A 16,767-nucleotide genomic window follows, 5' to 3' on the forward strand; every position below is an offset into this window, starting at 1 on the left:
CTCTGATGCAAGTCGGTAGGCCTCTTTCATTCTAACAGCCCATTTCTCGGCATACCCTTGTGGTGTTTCACCCTCTTCTTCAGTGGACAGACCAAAGAGCAGATCTATGGGGAGGCGGGGGTGGCGCCCAAACATGAGGTAGTGAGGTGAGAAACCTGTGGCCTCGTGTCTAGTGCAGTTGTATGCGTGCACCACCTGTGGTAAATGCTCCTTCCAGTTACTCTTTTTCTCCTCTTGTAGTGTTCTCAACAGCTGAAGTACCGTTCGATTAAACCTCTCAGCAGGGTTCCCCTGGGGGTGGTACGGGGTTGTCCTGGAGTGACTCACCCCAGCCAGCTGCTGCAGGGTCTTAAACAGGGCATTCTCGAACTCGCCCCCTTGGTCATGGTGCAGCCTGGAACAAAAACCAAACCGAGGGATAAAGTCGTTGAATATTTTTTCTGCAGCTGTCCTGCCTGACTTGTTTCGGGTGGGATACGCTTGGGCGAACCTGGTGAAGTGGTCTATGACTACTAAGATGTATTCGTATCCACCCTTGCTCTGCTCCAAGTGCATGTAATCTATGGACACAAGCTCAAGAGGTGCAGTGGTCGTGATGCTGCCCATCGGTGCTCTATCAGGGACCACAGGTTTCTTTTGCTTTATACAGGGGCACTGCTTTGTGACATAGGCCTCGATGTCCTTTTTCATGAAGGGCCAATAGAAACGATCTCTTGCCAGCCCAATGACTCTTTCTGATCCTAGGTGAGCCATGTCATCATGGAGATACTTCAGTACGAGAGGCCGATATTCAGCAGGTAGAACGAGCTGCTGTCGCTCTCCAGCTCTCCTGTACAGCAGGTCACGCTCCATGTACAGTTTACCCCACTCGTGCATGAGTCTTTTCACAGGGCCTCCTGCTTTCTTCCTGTCATCATTTGTCAGTGCTGTCTTTGTCTGTTTGAGCTTGATTATCTCACTGATGGCTGCATCCTCTCTCTGAGCTCTGATCAGTTCACTTGGGCTGATGGTCGGTAATGGGGACCTAACTTGTGACTCTGAACTTTGTGCCAGGTTAAGAGAAGCAACGTAGGCGATGTCATGCCTCTTGGCAGCCTCACTTCCCTCCCAAGTAGCACGGATGGCCTCTCTGTCGAGTTCTTCAGTACACTCCTCAACGTAAATGTTTATGTCTAGTGGGAGACGGGAGAGTGTGTCAGCATCCACGTTGACTTTTCCTGGTCTGTACTTTAGGTTGAATCTGAAGTCAGCAAGCTCTCCGACCCATCTGTAGCCCGTGGCGTTCAGCTTTGCAGTACTCATCACGTACGTCAGTGGATTATTGTCTGTATACACTGTAAAGGACGGAGCATAAAACAAGTAATCCCTGAATTTTTCACATACTGCCCACTTTAAGGCTAAGAACTCCAGCTTTCCAGAGTGAAGGTTGTAGTTCCTTTCAGCGGGGGTCAATGTCCTCGAGCCATATGCGATAACTTTCATCTTTCCACTCTGTCGCTGGTACAAGACTGCACCAAGTCCCTGCTGACAGGCATCTGTGTGAAGGGTAAAGGGCAGTTCAAAGTCAGGGTATGCTAGTACAGGTGGGTGTAACAGTACGTTAATGAGCTGCTCGAGAATGGTCTGGTGACAATCAGTCCACTGGATGGGGGTCTTTGAGGGCAACTGGGCTCCTTTCCCTTTCTTCAGCTTCCCCAGTGATGCAACAGGATTTCCTTTCACTTGTAGCAGCTCATATACGGGCTTAGCGATGCGGGAGAAATCTTGGATATACATCCTATAGTAACTCAGAAACCCTAATAGTTTGCGGACGTCCCCCACAGTAGTGGGTCTCTTCTCCCTCAGTGACACTACAGCCTCGATGTCTTTTGGGTCTATTCTCACACCATCAGCTGACACCAACCTGCCCACATACCTGACCTCTGGTTTGAACAGCTCACATTTGGTGGGTCGCAGCTTGACACCATGACACTGCAGGGCTCTCAGGACACGACGCACAGCATCAACATGTTCAGTGAAGGTCTTGGAATAACAGAGGATGTCGTCAAGGTAAGGAATACAGCAGTCGTCGCGCAAGGTGACCAGCATCTCCTCCATGCTGCGCTGGAAAGCAGCTGGAGCATTGCTGAGACCAAACGGTATTCTCACCCACTCATATAGACCCCAAGGCGATATGAAGGCGGTCATGTGGCGGGATCCTTCGGCTATGTAGCCCTGATGATAGGCTTTCCCTTGGTCAAGGATGGTGAACCAGCTGTGGCCGCCCAGGGTGTCCAAGAGGTCCTGGATGCGAGGAAGTGGGTGGCGGTCTGGTACTGTCTTCTGGTTCAACTGCCTGTAGTCAATACACAGTCTTAGAGATCCATCACGCTTTCTGACACAGACAACAGGTGCTGCAAAGGGTGATTTTGACTTGACAATCCAGCCTTGTGCAAGCAGTTCTTGGATGTACTGTTTGACCTCTTGATAGAGTGGTTTGGGTATGGAGGCATATGTCTTTTGGACTGGAATGTCATCTTTCAGACTGATGGTCATGTGGAGGCTTGGGATGTCACCAATGTCACCATCGTTGCGAGCAAAAGCTCCTGATTCCTCCATCAACATTTGTTTCACCTCCTCTTGTTGTTCATCTGTCAGATGACTAACATCCACAGGTGGGTGCCACCGGTCTGCAGTGGGTGGGACCTGATTAGAACTAGGGAGAGGTGAAGAGTCAACAGTGTTTACATGGATACTCTTAGGGTCACTGTGGGGACGGTCTGTCTCTATGACTTTGTCAATGGGCTCAATGCTGCCTAGGACTGTTAAGCTTGGCAAGGTCACGTCATGTTTGGAGTGGTTTGATACTGGCACCTTAATGAAACACCTGTCAGTCTGGTGAATCTCCATCAAGCCTGCTCCAATGCTCAACGTCTCCAGCTGCACACTGTCAAGCGTGGGTTCGAATAACACAAATGGCTCTGAGGGGTTAATATTGGCTGGCACCCTGCATTTAATGTGAACTACATGGCCTGCACATATTGTGACCTCTTTGAAACCCACTCTTACGGCAGCATGTTTCTCTTCTGGGGAGTCCTGAGTCCGAATAAAATTCACTAAGGCCCCAGCACTGGCATCATCAATCTCCATGGCGCCCGCAAGGAGGTTAGACAGAATGGACATGAGTTTAGGCCGGCCTTCTTTGCTCTTAATGAGTTCTTGGATCACATTAAAACCAACTAATGGTCTGTCTAATTTCAGGCAGCTCACTAAGAAGGGAACACGGATGGATAAGTCTGGATCCTCATTTCCTTGCAGGTTTACCACCACCTCAACCCATCCGTCATAGGGCACTTCATCACCTGTGACTGCAGACACATTCAGCTCATTGTCCATTAACTCACTGAGGGGTCGAATATCTTGGCCAGGCAGGTACTTGTTCTTCCATGTGCGGTCAATTAGACTCACATTGGCTCCTGTATCCAGCAGGACAGTGACAGCATAGCCACCCATAATACATTTCAGCAGGGATTTGCGGCCAATGAGTGGGGCTACTAACTCGCATGGCTGTGATGTATTGAGAGCTTGTATTGCGTGGGTGTCACTGACCTTGGCTGACTTTGGTTTTGGGCCTGCTTGGGGTTGGGACATGGGCTCAGGACCGGTCAAAGGTTGTCCCTCTGCGTTGACCGGGACCCGTTTCCCGACGGCTTTTGCTTCTTCAAACAACCAACTGCACGATGGCCTTCTTCTCCGCATCCAAAGCAGTGGTTGCAGTTTGGAATGGACTGGGCGACACATTGTTGGCAGCCATAGGGTCTCTGTGTCTTTCTCTCTGATCTGGGTGGGTCAGGGTTACTGCCAGGGGTTGGAGCTTGAGCCTGTGTCACCAGCTGTTTCAGGGTCTCCATCGCCTGGGTCAATGCTTCAACCTGGAAACTCAGTTTCTGAATAGTGTCATCTTTATAGACTGTACTAACTTTTGCCTCACTCTTAACTTTCTCTTCCTCAGGTTCAGCCTGTGTGCTATGGGCCTGGGTTACTTTACGGGCAGAGCTGCGGCCAAATCTGCGCTTTCTCTCACTTTCCTCTGTTGTGGTCTTTATCACCTGTCGCAGCAGAGCTTCATCAGATACTGTTGGGTCAGCAAGGAGAGGCTTGAGCTCACGCCTGACATCTTCATGCTTCTCTCCTATGCCTTGACATATAGTGTTTAAGAATATGCACTGGATTGTGGAGGCATCATAATTAACCACTGAGCTGCTCTGTTTAGAAGTGAACATAATCTTTTGTTTGAGGCCAATCATTCTATATAAGAATTGCTGTGGTGTCTCATTTTCATGTTGCTTGGCACACATCAAGTCCTGGAATAGCTCGGTGCATCCTCTTTCACCAAGGTGTGACTGGAGGAAGCTTTTGAGTTCTGTGACAGTCAGGTCATCTTTGTTTGTCAACATATCTCTGAAGTTGCCAGGTTTGATTGCACGGAGCACTCCTCTAATGACCTCACCCTCAGTGTGTTTCTCTCTGAGTCCTTCATCTATTTGTTTGCATAAGCTGTTGTAGCTGAGGTCAGATGTAGTGTCACTAATTTGGCCCCCATGTATCCTGAACTCTTTTCGCTGGAGATAAGCAAGATCTTGTAGGGATACCAGTCTATCTGAGATTTGACGTGGTGTGGAGTCGCTTATCAGGTGTGGGTCAGTTGGGGTTGTCAGGCCAGAAGATGGGGTGGGAGTCACTGTACATTCTTGCAGTTTCCTGCCTATGTCTTCATACATGGCTTGCAGCTGTTCCCTATTTGGGGTGGTTGTGTGGGTGTTTGTGCTAGGGCTAGTGTGGGTGTGTGTGCTGTGTGTAGTGTGTGATGGTGAAATGGTGGTTGTGTGGATGTGGGTGCTTGAACCAGGTGCAGGTGTTACATCATCTGAAATGGCAACAAGGGATTCAAAACATTCACGTTTTTTCATAACCTTCACTATTTCATCATTCAACATCATTAAATGACCAATACCCTCATCTTCAGATTTAAGCAGAGCTTCAGATTGCATAAAAGAAAGGATATGATCGATGCAGCTTTCTTCATCAGTCGAGCTGAGCTTGTCTGTTCCTGGATGGTCAGTTCCGATGAACGTCACAATCTCATAGGCCTCGGTGCCTGAGAGAATGTACAGCTTCTTTTTGATGCTCCATAAGAGCTCTCTGCGTACTTCAGACATGGCTTTAGCTGCAGTGAGAACACCTTACTTCTGTCGTTGTGTAGCAGCCACTTCACGTTGCCTCGCAACGCAGCAATGTCTCTGTAGTAGAACTGCAGCCTCTTCACGTTGCCTCGCAACGCAGCAATGTCTCTGTAGAACTGCAGCTTCTTCACGTTGCCTAGCAACGCAGCAATGTCTCTGTAGTCAAACTGCAGTGTCTTCACGTTGCCTAGCAACGCAGCAATGTCTCTGTAGTAGAACTGCAGCCTCTTCACGTTGCCTCGCAACGCAGCAATGTCTCTGTAGAACTGCAGTCTCTGTAGGTGCACTGCAGTCTCTTTGGCCCCGTAGTTGCAAGTCACCGCTGTCTTGTAGTCGCACTGCCGTCACGCCACCTCTGCACTGTGGTTCCTCTGCAGTCACGCCACCTTGTCTCTGTAGCCGTACTGCAGACAAACCACCTCTGCTCTGTAGCCGCACCGCAGGTACGCCACCTCACTTTAGCAACATGCAGTCACTCTGGCCTCCGGGTTCATATTCACTGGATCAGCAACTGTCCAACAATCAAGTTGTTGCCAATCCCGGACTCGAGCCCCCAAATATCTGTTGCAGGTCCCGGGTAGCCAGGACAAGCAATCAGTTATTAATGCCCTGTAAAACAGGGGAATGAAGCACACAGAACGTTTGTGGTGTTAACAGTCTGGTTGCTCTCATCAGAATTTATTCACAAAAATCACATATTCACATTTCACTTCATCATCACACAATTCTCTTCATTTCCCATTTCTTTTGTCTCTTTGTATTATAATTTCAATGTCTTTTTCTTTCAGTTTTCACCAAAATACTGTACATCATCAAACCATTACTGTATCACTGGAGTTATTATCACCATTACAATACTGCATGTTTTTCCCATATATTTTCATCATAGCAAACCGGTTATCATCATCACTTCAAAACATACAATAAAGTACCCAATCAGACCTTCATTCACTGTCTTGTCTGTCTCAGGAATGTTTACCTTTAATTCAATGCACTTTAGCTATTTTCATTTAAGTACTAACACTTTTCTCATTCTTCTTCTTTTTATCAATAACAGCTTTAAGTTACTGTGCTTACTGTAATATTTAATTATTAATCCTGAGAGCTTAACTTGTAGTAACCATGTCCAAATACAATAAAATAGCAGATCAAACTTCTTATAAAACACACACCATTACACCAAAATACTGTACAAAAGCATACAAAAACGGGAGCTACATTTTGGGAGTCTGAACTAGGTTTCACATGTTCCTTTGTAAACATTGTGCACGGACGTCGCCATTTTGCGTTCATTCTACAGCCACACTACATGTGTTCTGCAGTGGATTCAATCACAAACAATAACCACATCTTACAAACACTTTGGAGTTAGGCTCCACCATCAGAACGTGTCCTTAATGTTATAATAATCACATAGATATCATTCAGTGAGTTGATGCACAGACTAACCTGTAAAACAGGGGAATGAAGCACACAGAACGTTTGTGGTGTTAACAGTCTGGTTGCTCTCATCAGAATGACGGTGAGCTTCCGGTCTGCAGGTAATAAGCTCCTCTGAGGAGAATTGGGAAAACGCTCTCTGATACTGCCCCCTACTGACCAAACTGAAGATGACTTCCAATACTTCTAGATACATTGCAACTTACAGCTCCCAAAACGAATTCACATCACAAAATAAAATAAATAAATCAACACAAATATGTGACTACATTCTAGGTGGGTCACACGCTCCCCGACAAAGACAATGACTCCCGGCATTCAAAAAAACAAAATACTCTCTTCAATACACTTTTCTCAAACCAAAACTTGTATGTGTCTGTCTGTTAGTATGCAAAGGAAGGTACAGTGTATGGCATCATGAACGGGTATGGCAGTGTTGGGTATAGTGTGGGATAGGGTGAGTAATGTGGGGTCTGTATTCCCCATGCTGGCAATGTCTGTGGTCCACAAAGTCCAATACTGTTGACTGACCCAATTGGCTGGTAGGAGGGCTGTCCAAGAGACTCATATGTCAGTGTCCTGGGTGGTCTCCTGTCTCGCACTGGTCTCCTGACTTGATCACACTGAGGGGGTGCAGGACTGCCATGGTTATTGTCATACCTGACTTGGTCATGTTCATGTTCTGCATTCTGCTCATCATCATCTGCAGTCTGTTCATATTCATGTTCACTCATTTGTTCTTGCTCCATCAGTTCAGGTTCCTCTTCTGCGAAGCTGGGATGCTGCCTGTGCTCTCCTGCTGGTGTGGCCAGCCTTGCTTGTTCAAGTAAGGGTGGAGAAGTCACCGGGTCTCTCTGAGGCATATGAGTGGTTGTTACATTTGGCCTTTGTGACTCAGCTGGCCTTGATACTCTGAGCCAGTACTGTGTTCTTGGGACATCATCATCCTCAGAGTCAGATGAAGCACTGCTTTGGTATGTCTCTCTCTCTGTGTTATTTTCAACATGACTCCTGTTCTTTCTTCTCTCTTTAGTTGGTGCTTGGTTCTTTGACGGTTCAGCCACACTCACAGGTAAGTCATTTACGAGGTGGAGGAGGTTCCTGTGCAGAGTTCGGACTCTGCTGCCACCTGTCTCTGGAGACACTTTGTAAACTGGGCTGTCCTTCATCCGTTCCTTAACAATGTGTACGGTTTGTTCAAAGTAGGACCTGAGCTTTCCTGGGCCTCCTCTCTGACTCATGTTGCGAACTAGAACCCTGTCACCGGGTTGTAGAACAACCCCCTTCAGGTGACTGTCATAGCGCTTCTTGCCTCGTGCACTGGACTGCTGACTGTTCTCTGATGCAAGTCGGTAGGCCTCTTTCATTCTAACAGCCCATTTCTCGGCATACCCTTGTGGTGTTTCACCCTCTTCTTCAGTGGACAGACCAAAGAGCAGATCTATGGGGAGGCGGGGGTGGCGCCCAAACATGAGGTAGTGAGGTGAGAAACCTGTGGCCTCGTGTCTAGTGCAGTTGTATGCGTGCACCACCTGTGGTAAATGCTCCTTCCAGTTACTCTTTTTCTCCTCTTGTAGTGTTCTCAACAGCTGAAGTACCGTTCGATTAAACCTCTCAGCAGGGTTCCCCTGGGGGTGGTACGGGGTTGTCCTGGAGTGACTCACCCCAGCCAGCTGCTGCAGGGTCTTAAACAGGGCATTCTCGAACTCGCCCCCTTGGTCATGGTGCAGCCTGGAACAAAAACCAAACCGAGGGATAAAGTCGTTGAATATTTTTTCTGCAGCTGTCCTGCCTGACTTGTTTCGGGTGGGATACGCTTGGGCGAACCTGGTGAAGTGGTCTATGACTACTAAGATGTATTCGTATCCACCCTTGCTCTGCTCCAAGTGCATGTAATCTATGGACACAAGCTCAAGAGGTGCAGTGGTCGTGATGCTGCCCATCGGTGCTCTATCAGGGACCACAGGTTTCTTTTGCTTTATACAGGGGCACTGCTTTGTGACATAGGCCTCGATGTCCTTTTTCATGAAGGGCCAATAGAAACGATCTCTTGCCAGCCCAATGACTCTTTCTGATCCTAGGTGAGCCATGTCATCATGGAGATACTTCAGTACGAGAGGCCGATATTCAGCAGGTAGAACGAGCTGCTGTCGCTCTCCAGCTCTCCTGTACAGCAGGTCACGCTCCATGTACAGTTTACCCCACTCGTGCATGAGTCTTTTCACAGGGCCTCCTGCTTTCTTCCTGTCATCATTTGTCAGTGCTGTCTTTGTCTGTTTGAGCTTGATTATCTCACTGATGGCTGCATCCTCTCTCTGAGCTCTGATCAGTTCACTTGGGCTGATGGTCGGTAATGGGGACCTAACTTGTGACTCTGAACTTTGTGCCAGGTTAAGAGAAGCAACGTAGGCGATGTCATGCCTCTTGGCAGCCTCACTTCCCTCCCAAGTAGCACGGATGGCCTCTCTGTCGAGTTCTTCAGTACACTCCTCAACGTAAATGTTTATGTCTAGTGGGAGACGGGAGAGTGTGTCAGCATCCACGTTGACTTTTCCTGGTCTGTACTTTAGGTTGAATCTGAAGTCAGCAAGCTCTCCGACCCATCTGTAGCCCGTGGCGTTCAGCTTTGCAGTACTCATCACGTACGTCAGTGGATTATTGTCTGTATACACTGTAAAGGACGGAGCATAAAACAAGTAATCCCTGAATTTTTCACATACTGCCCACTTTAAGGCTAAGAACTCCAGCTTTCCAGAGTGAAGGTTGTAGTTCCTTTCAGCGGGGGTCAATGTCCTCGAGCCATATGCGATAACTTTCATCTTTCCACTCTGTCGCTGGTACAAGACTGCACCAAGTCCCTGCTGACAGGCATCTGTGTGAAGGGTAAAGGGCAGTTCAAAGTCAGGGTATGCTAGTACAGGTGGGTGTAACAGTACGTTAATGAGCTGCTCGAGAATGGTCTGGTGACAATCAGTCCACTGGATGGGGGTCTTTGAGGGCAACTGGGCTCCTTTCCCTTTCTTCAGCTTCCCCAGTGATGCAACAGGATTTCCTTTCACTTGTAGCAGCTCATATACGGGCTTAGCGATGCGGGAGAAATCTTGGATATACATCCTATAGTAACTCAGAAACCCTAATAGTTTGCGGACGTCCCCCACAGTAGTGGGTCTCTTCTCCCTCAGTGACACTACAGCCTCGATGTCTTTTGGGTCTATTCTCACACCATCAGCTGACACCAACCTGCCCACATACCTGACCTCTGGTTTGAACAGCTCACATTTGGTGGGTCGCAGCTTGACACCATGACACTGCAGGGCTCTCAGGACACGACGCACAGCATCAACATGTTCAGTGAAGGTCTTGGAATAACAGAGGATGTCGTCAAGGTAAGGAATACAGCAGTCGTCGCGCAAGGTGACCAGCATCTCCTCCATGCTGCGCTGGAAAGCAGCTGGAGCATTGCTGAGACCAAACGGTATTCTCACCCACTCATATAGACCCCAAGGCGATATGAAGGCGGTCATGTGGCGGGATCCTTCGGCTATGTAGCCCTGATGATAGGCTTTCCCTTGGTCAAGGATGGTGAACCAGCTGTGGCCGCCCAGGGTGTCCAAGAGGTCCTGGATGCGAGGAAGTGGGTGGCGGTCTGGTACTGTCTTCTGGTTCAACTGCCTGTAGTCAATACACAGTCTTAGAGATCCATCACGCTTTCTGACACAGACAACAGGTGCTGCAAAGGGTGATTTTGACTTGACAATCCAGCCTTGTGCAAGCAGTTCTTGGATGTACTGTTTGACCTCTTGATAGAGTGGTTTGGGTATGGAGGCATATGTCTTTTGGACTGGAATGTCATCTTTCAGACTGATGGTCATGTGGAGGCTTGGGATGTCACCAATGTCACCATCGTTGCGAGCAAAAGCTCCTGATTCCTCCATCAACATTTGTTTCACCTCCTCTTGTTGTTCATCTGTCAGATGACTAACATCCACAGGTGGGTGCCACCGGTCTGCAGTGGGTGGGACCTGATTAGAACTAGGGAGAGGTGAAGAGTCAACAGTGTTTACATGGATACTCTTAGGGTCACTGTGGGGACGGTCTGTCTCTATGACTTTGTCAATGGGCTCAATGCTGCCTAGGACTGTTAAGCTTGGCAAGGTCACGTCATGTTTGGAGTGGTTTGATACTGGCACCTTAATGAAACACCTGTCAGTCTGGTGAATCTCCATCAAGCCTGCTCCAATGCTCAACGTCTCCAGCTGCACACTGTCAAGCGTGGGTTCGAATAACACAAATGGCTCTGAGGGGTTAATATTGGCTGGCACCCTGCATTTAATGTGAACTACATGGCCTGCACATATTGTGACCTCTTTGAAACCCACTCTTACGGCAGCATGTTTCTCTTCTGGGGAGTCCTGAGTCCGAATAAAATTCACTAAGGCCCCAGCACTGGCATCATCAATCTCCATGGCGCCCGCAAGGAGGTTAGACAGAATGGACATGAGTTTAGGCCGGCCTTCTTTGCTCTTAATGAGTTCTTGGATCACATTAAAACCAACTAATGGTCTGTCTAATTTCAGGCAGCTCACTAAGAAGGGAACACGGATGGATAAGTCTGGATCCTCATTTCCTTGCAGGTTTACCACCACCTCAACCCATCCGTCATAGGGCACTTCATCACCTGTGACTGCAGACACATTCAGCTCATTGTCCATTAACTCACTGAGGGGTCGAATATCTTGGCCAGGCAGGTACTTGTTCTTCCATGTGCGGTCAATTAGACTCACATTGGCTCCTGTATCCAGCAGGACAGTGACAGCATAGCCACCCATAATACATTTCAGCAGGGATTTGCGGCCAATGAGTGGGGCTACTAACTCGCATGGCTGTGATGTATTGAGAGCTTGTATTGCGTGGGTGTCACTGACCTTGGCTGACTTTGGTTTTGGGCCTGCTTGGGGTTGGGACATGGGCTCAGGACCGGTCAAAGGTTGTCCCTCTGCGTTGACCGGGACCCGTTTCCCGACGGCTTTTGCTTCTTCAAACAACCAACTGCACGATGGCCTTCTTCTCCGCATCCAAAGCAGTGGTTGCAGTTTGGAATGGACTGGGCGACACATTGTTGGCAGCCATAGGGTCTCTGTGTCTTTCTCTCTGATCTGGGTGGGTCAGGGTTACTGCCAGGGGTTGGAGCTTGAGCCTGTGTCACCAGCTGTTTCAGGGTCTCCATCGCCTGGGTCAATGCTTCAACCTGGAAACTCAGTTTCTGAATAGTGTCATCTTTATAGACTGTACTAACTTTTGCCTCACTCTTAACTTTCTCTTCCTCAGGTTCAGCCTGTGTGCTATGGGCCTGGGTTACTTTACGGGCAGAGCTGCGGCCAAATCTGCGCTTTCTCTCACTTTCCTCTGTTGTGGTCTTTATCACCTGTCGCAGCAGAGCTTCATCAGATACTGTTGGGTCAGCAAGGAGAGGCTTGAGCTCACGCCTGACATCTTCATGCTTCTCTCCTATGCCTTGACATATAGTGTTTAAGAATATGCACTGGATTGTGGAGGCATCATAATTAACCACTGAGCTGCTCTGTTTAGAAGTGAACATAATCTTTTGTTTGAGGCCAATCATTCTATATAAGAATTGCTGTGGTGTCTCATTTTCATGTTGCTTGGCACACATCAAGTCCTGGAATAGCTCGGTGCATCCTCTTTCACCAAGGTGTGACTGGAGGAAGCTTTTGAGTTCTGTGACAGTCAGGTCATCTTTGTTTGTCAACATATCTCTGAAGTTGCCAGGTTTGATTGCACGGAGCACTCCTCTAATGACCTCACCCTCAGTGTGTTTCTCTCTGAGTCCTTCATCTATTTGTTTGCATAAGCTGTTGTAGCTGAGGTCAGATGTAGTGTCACTAATTTGGCCCCCATGTATCCTGAACTCTTTTCGCTGGAGATAAGCAAGATCTTGTAGGGATACCAGTCTATCTGAGATTTGACGTGGTGTGGAGTCGCTTATCAGGTGTGGGTCAGTTGGGGTTGTCAGGCCAGAAGATGGGGTGGGAGTCACTGTACATTCTTGCAGTTTCCTGCCTATGTCTTCATACATGGCTTGCAGCTGTTCCCTATTTGGGGTGGTTGTGTGGGTGTTTGTGCTAGGGCTAGTGTGGGTGTGTGTGCTGTGTGTAGTGTGTGATGGTGAAATGGTGGTTGTGTGGATGTGGGTGCTTGAACCAGGTGCAGGTGTTACATCATCTGAAATGGCAACAAGGGATTCAAAACATTCACGTTTTTTCATAACCTTCACTATTTCATCATTCAACATCATTAAATGACCAATACCCTCATCTTCAGATTTAAGCAGAGCTTCAGATTGCATAAAAGAAAGGATATGATCGATGCAGCTTTCTTCATCAGTCGAGCTGAGCTTGTCTGTTCCTGGATGGTCAGTTCCGATGAACGTCACAATCTCATAGGCCTCGGTGCCTGAGAGAATGTACAGCTTCTTTTTGATGCTCCATAAGAGCTCTCTGCGTACTTCAGACATGGCTTTAGCTGCAGTGAGAACACCTTACTTCTGTCGTTGTGTAGCAGCCACTTCACGTTGCCTCGCAACGCAGCAATGTCTCTGTAGTAGAACTGCAGCCTCTTCACGTTGCCTCGCAACGCAGCAATGTCTCTGTAGAACTGCAGCTTCTTCACGTTGCCTAGCAACGCAGCAATGTCTCTGTAGTCAAACTGCAGTGTCTTCACGTTGCCTAGCAACGCAGCAATGTCTCTGTAGTAGAACTGCAGCCTCTTCACGTTGCCTCGCAACGCAGCAATGTCTCTGTAGAACTGCAGTCTCTGTAGGTGCACTGCAGTCTCTTTGGCCCCGTAGTTGCAAGTCACCGCTGTCTTGTAGTCGCACTGCCGTCACGCCACCTCTGCACTGTGGTTCCTCTGCAGTCACGCCACCTTGTCTCTGTAGCCGTACTGCAGACAAACCACCTCTGCTCTGTAGCCGCACCGCAGGTACGCCACCTCACTTTAGCAACATGCAGTCACTCTGGCCTCCGGGTTCATATTCACTGGATCAGCAACTGTCCAACAATCAAGTTGTTGCCAATCCCGGACTCGAGCCCCCAAATATCTGTTGCAGGTCCCGGGTAGCCAGGACAAGCAATCAGTTATTAATGCCCTGTAAAACAGGGGAATGAAGCACACAGAACGTTTGTGGTGTTAACAGTCTGGTTGCTCTCATCAGAATTTATTCACAAAAATCACATATTCACATTTCACTTCATCATCACACAATTCTCTTCATTTCCCATTTCTTTTGTCTCTTTGTATTATAATTTCAATGTCTTTTTCTTTCAGTTTTCACCAAAATACTGTACATCATCAAACCATTACTGTATCACTGGAGTTATTATCACCATTACAATACTGCATGTTTTTCCCATATATTTTCATCATAGCAAACCGGTTATCATCATCACTTCAAAACATACAATAAAGTACCCAATCAGACCTTCATTCACTGTCTTGTCTGTCTCAGGAATGTTTACCTTTAATTCAATGCACTTTAGCTATTTTCATTTAAGTACTAACACTTTTCTCATTCTTCTTCTTTTTATCAATAACAGCTTTAAGTTACTGTGCTTACTGTAATATTTAATTATTAATCCTGAGAGCTTAACTTGTAGTAACCATGTCCAAATACAATAAAATAGCAGATCAAACTTCTTATAAAACACACACCATTACACCAAAATACTGTACAAAAGCATACAAAAACGGGAGCTACATTTTGGGAGTCTGAACTAGGTTTCACATGTTCCTTTGTAAACATTGTGCACGGACGTCGCCATTTTGCGTTCATTCTACAGCCACACTACATGTGTTCTGCAGTGGATTCAATCACAAACAATAACCACATCTTACAAACACTTTGGAGTTAGGCTCCACCATCAGAACGTGTCCTTAATGTTATAATAATCACATAGATATCATTCAGTGAGTTGATGCACAGACTAACCTGTAAAACAGGGGAATGAAGCACACAGAACGTTTGTGGTGTTAACAGTCTGGTTGCTCTCATCAGAATGACGGTGAGCTTCCGGTCTGCAGGTAATAAGCTCCTCTGAGGAGAATTGGGAAAACGCTCTCTGATACTGCCCCCTACTGACCAAACTGAAGATGACTTCCAATACTTCTAGATACATTGCAACTTACAGCTCCCAAAACGAATTCACATCACAAAATAAAATAAATAAATCAACACAAATATGTGACTACATTCTAGGTGGGTCACACTTTCACATAACGAATAACTGAGTAAGCATGTAAACCCGTAAAATCTATATTTGGGCATGGCTGATTTATGACCTCATCATGATGACACGAGCAAACACAGCTGAATTGTATAAATGATCAGTGCAGAAACCAACAGAAGTATTTGACCAAGACTCTTCGATTTAAACATCAACAAAGGTGTGACGTTTGTTGATGGTCACAAAGGTGTGACGGACGGACGGACGGATGGACGGACGGACGGACGGCCGGTGGAGGTTTTCATAGTAAACTGCTCCCTGACGGTCGCAATAATAATGGTTCCCAATGCGGTGTCAATAATGCATCTGACTGCTTTGTGTGCATGTACAGTGTGTGTACATATATAGATACATACCTATTTATAGGCATACACACACACACACACACACACACACACACACACACACACACACACACAGTTCGGCACGGTTTCTCATCTCAAAATCAAAGGGCACACTTGCTAAAGTGTTTTCCCCTGGGCCCACTTTGCAAACATTTCTCTTGTATTCATGCCGAGCTCAGCTAACGCACACCCAAATATAGCCATGGTTCACTTGGCGGTCATGGATGACAGTCGATCATGTTTGAGGGCTAACCCATATAACATCACGTGGAGTAATGCATTACTTGACCGTCAGCACTGATCAGTACAAAACAGTGGTGGAAAAAGTATTGGCATTTGTTACTTAATAAGTAAAAGTACCAAAACTGCAGTGTAGAAATACTCTGTTACGTTAAGTAAAAGTCTGGAATTCATAGCCTCAAGTCAGTGGCGAAACTAGCCCCCGGTGTGCCCCGATGCGAGATTTTCACCAAGTGCCCCACAACAACAACAACAACAACAACAACAACCACCTTTTTTCTACAGCGCAAATGCAGACAGCGCAAATGCGGGACACCAGGCTCCAACAGAAGACATCTACACACTCGCCATCTAATTCATGACAATATGTAGCCCAACCAAGTAGTGTCTCACTGTCTCCATCTCTCTCTGGTGCTAATGAACTCTTCCCTATGGCACTCCAACACAACAACTCTGACATTAGTCTTCACACTACAAACATCACCACGCCGTTTTTCCAAAACAGCATTATAAATATCATCCATTAAGACAACTAGGCCTACATTAATGACAGCACACAGTTTAATTGACAGTGATGCATCACTGCAAACCAGCATTATTTATATTAATTACTTAACTCACCTGCTAAAGTAAGGTGGATGACAACAACAAGACCAGTTGGGCACGTTTTGTTCCATATTCCACAGTGTCTTGGTTTTAGAGAGCATGGCAAATATTAACTGTTCCCCAAAGTCGTGTGTTGAAACTTTATATTCCATAATGCCCGAGAGTGTTGTTTTTACTTCAGAAGTTCAGAACGTCTCTTCAGCCTGTGTTCCGTCAGCAGCACTAAGGGGCCCTGTCATAGCTTCCTGTCATACCAGTGGACATTTCAAAACAAGAGTCATTGTATTGGATATTTGTAAAGTGATCATTCAACACATGTTTTATTTTGAAATGGTAGCAGCCTACTACAGGAAATGCAACAGATCAGGACAGAAGCGGCTCCGTCTGTATACATTGTTATTATTAGATTATTTATTTTTTCTCCTCCACCTGCGTGTGCCCCTGGACGTCCCGGGCCCTAATGCGCATGCGTCAGCTGCGTCAGCGGTAGTTACGCCCCTGCCTCAAGTACAGAAGTCATTGGTATAAAAAACTAGAAAGTACTCATTATGCAGAATATCCCATTTCCCAAGGTTTTTGTATAAAGAATTATTTTGAAAATAGCAGATAAGC

This window comes from Nannobrachium achirus, assembly GCF_963921795.1.
Source record: "Nannobrachium achirus genome assembly, chromosome: 19".
NCBI lineage: Eukaryota > Metazoa > Chordata > Actinopteri > Myctophiformes > Myctophidae > Nannobrachium > Nannobrachium achirus.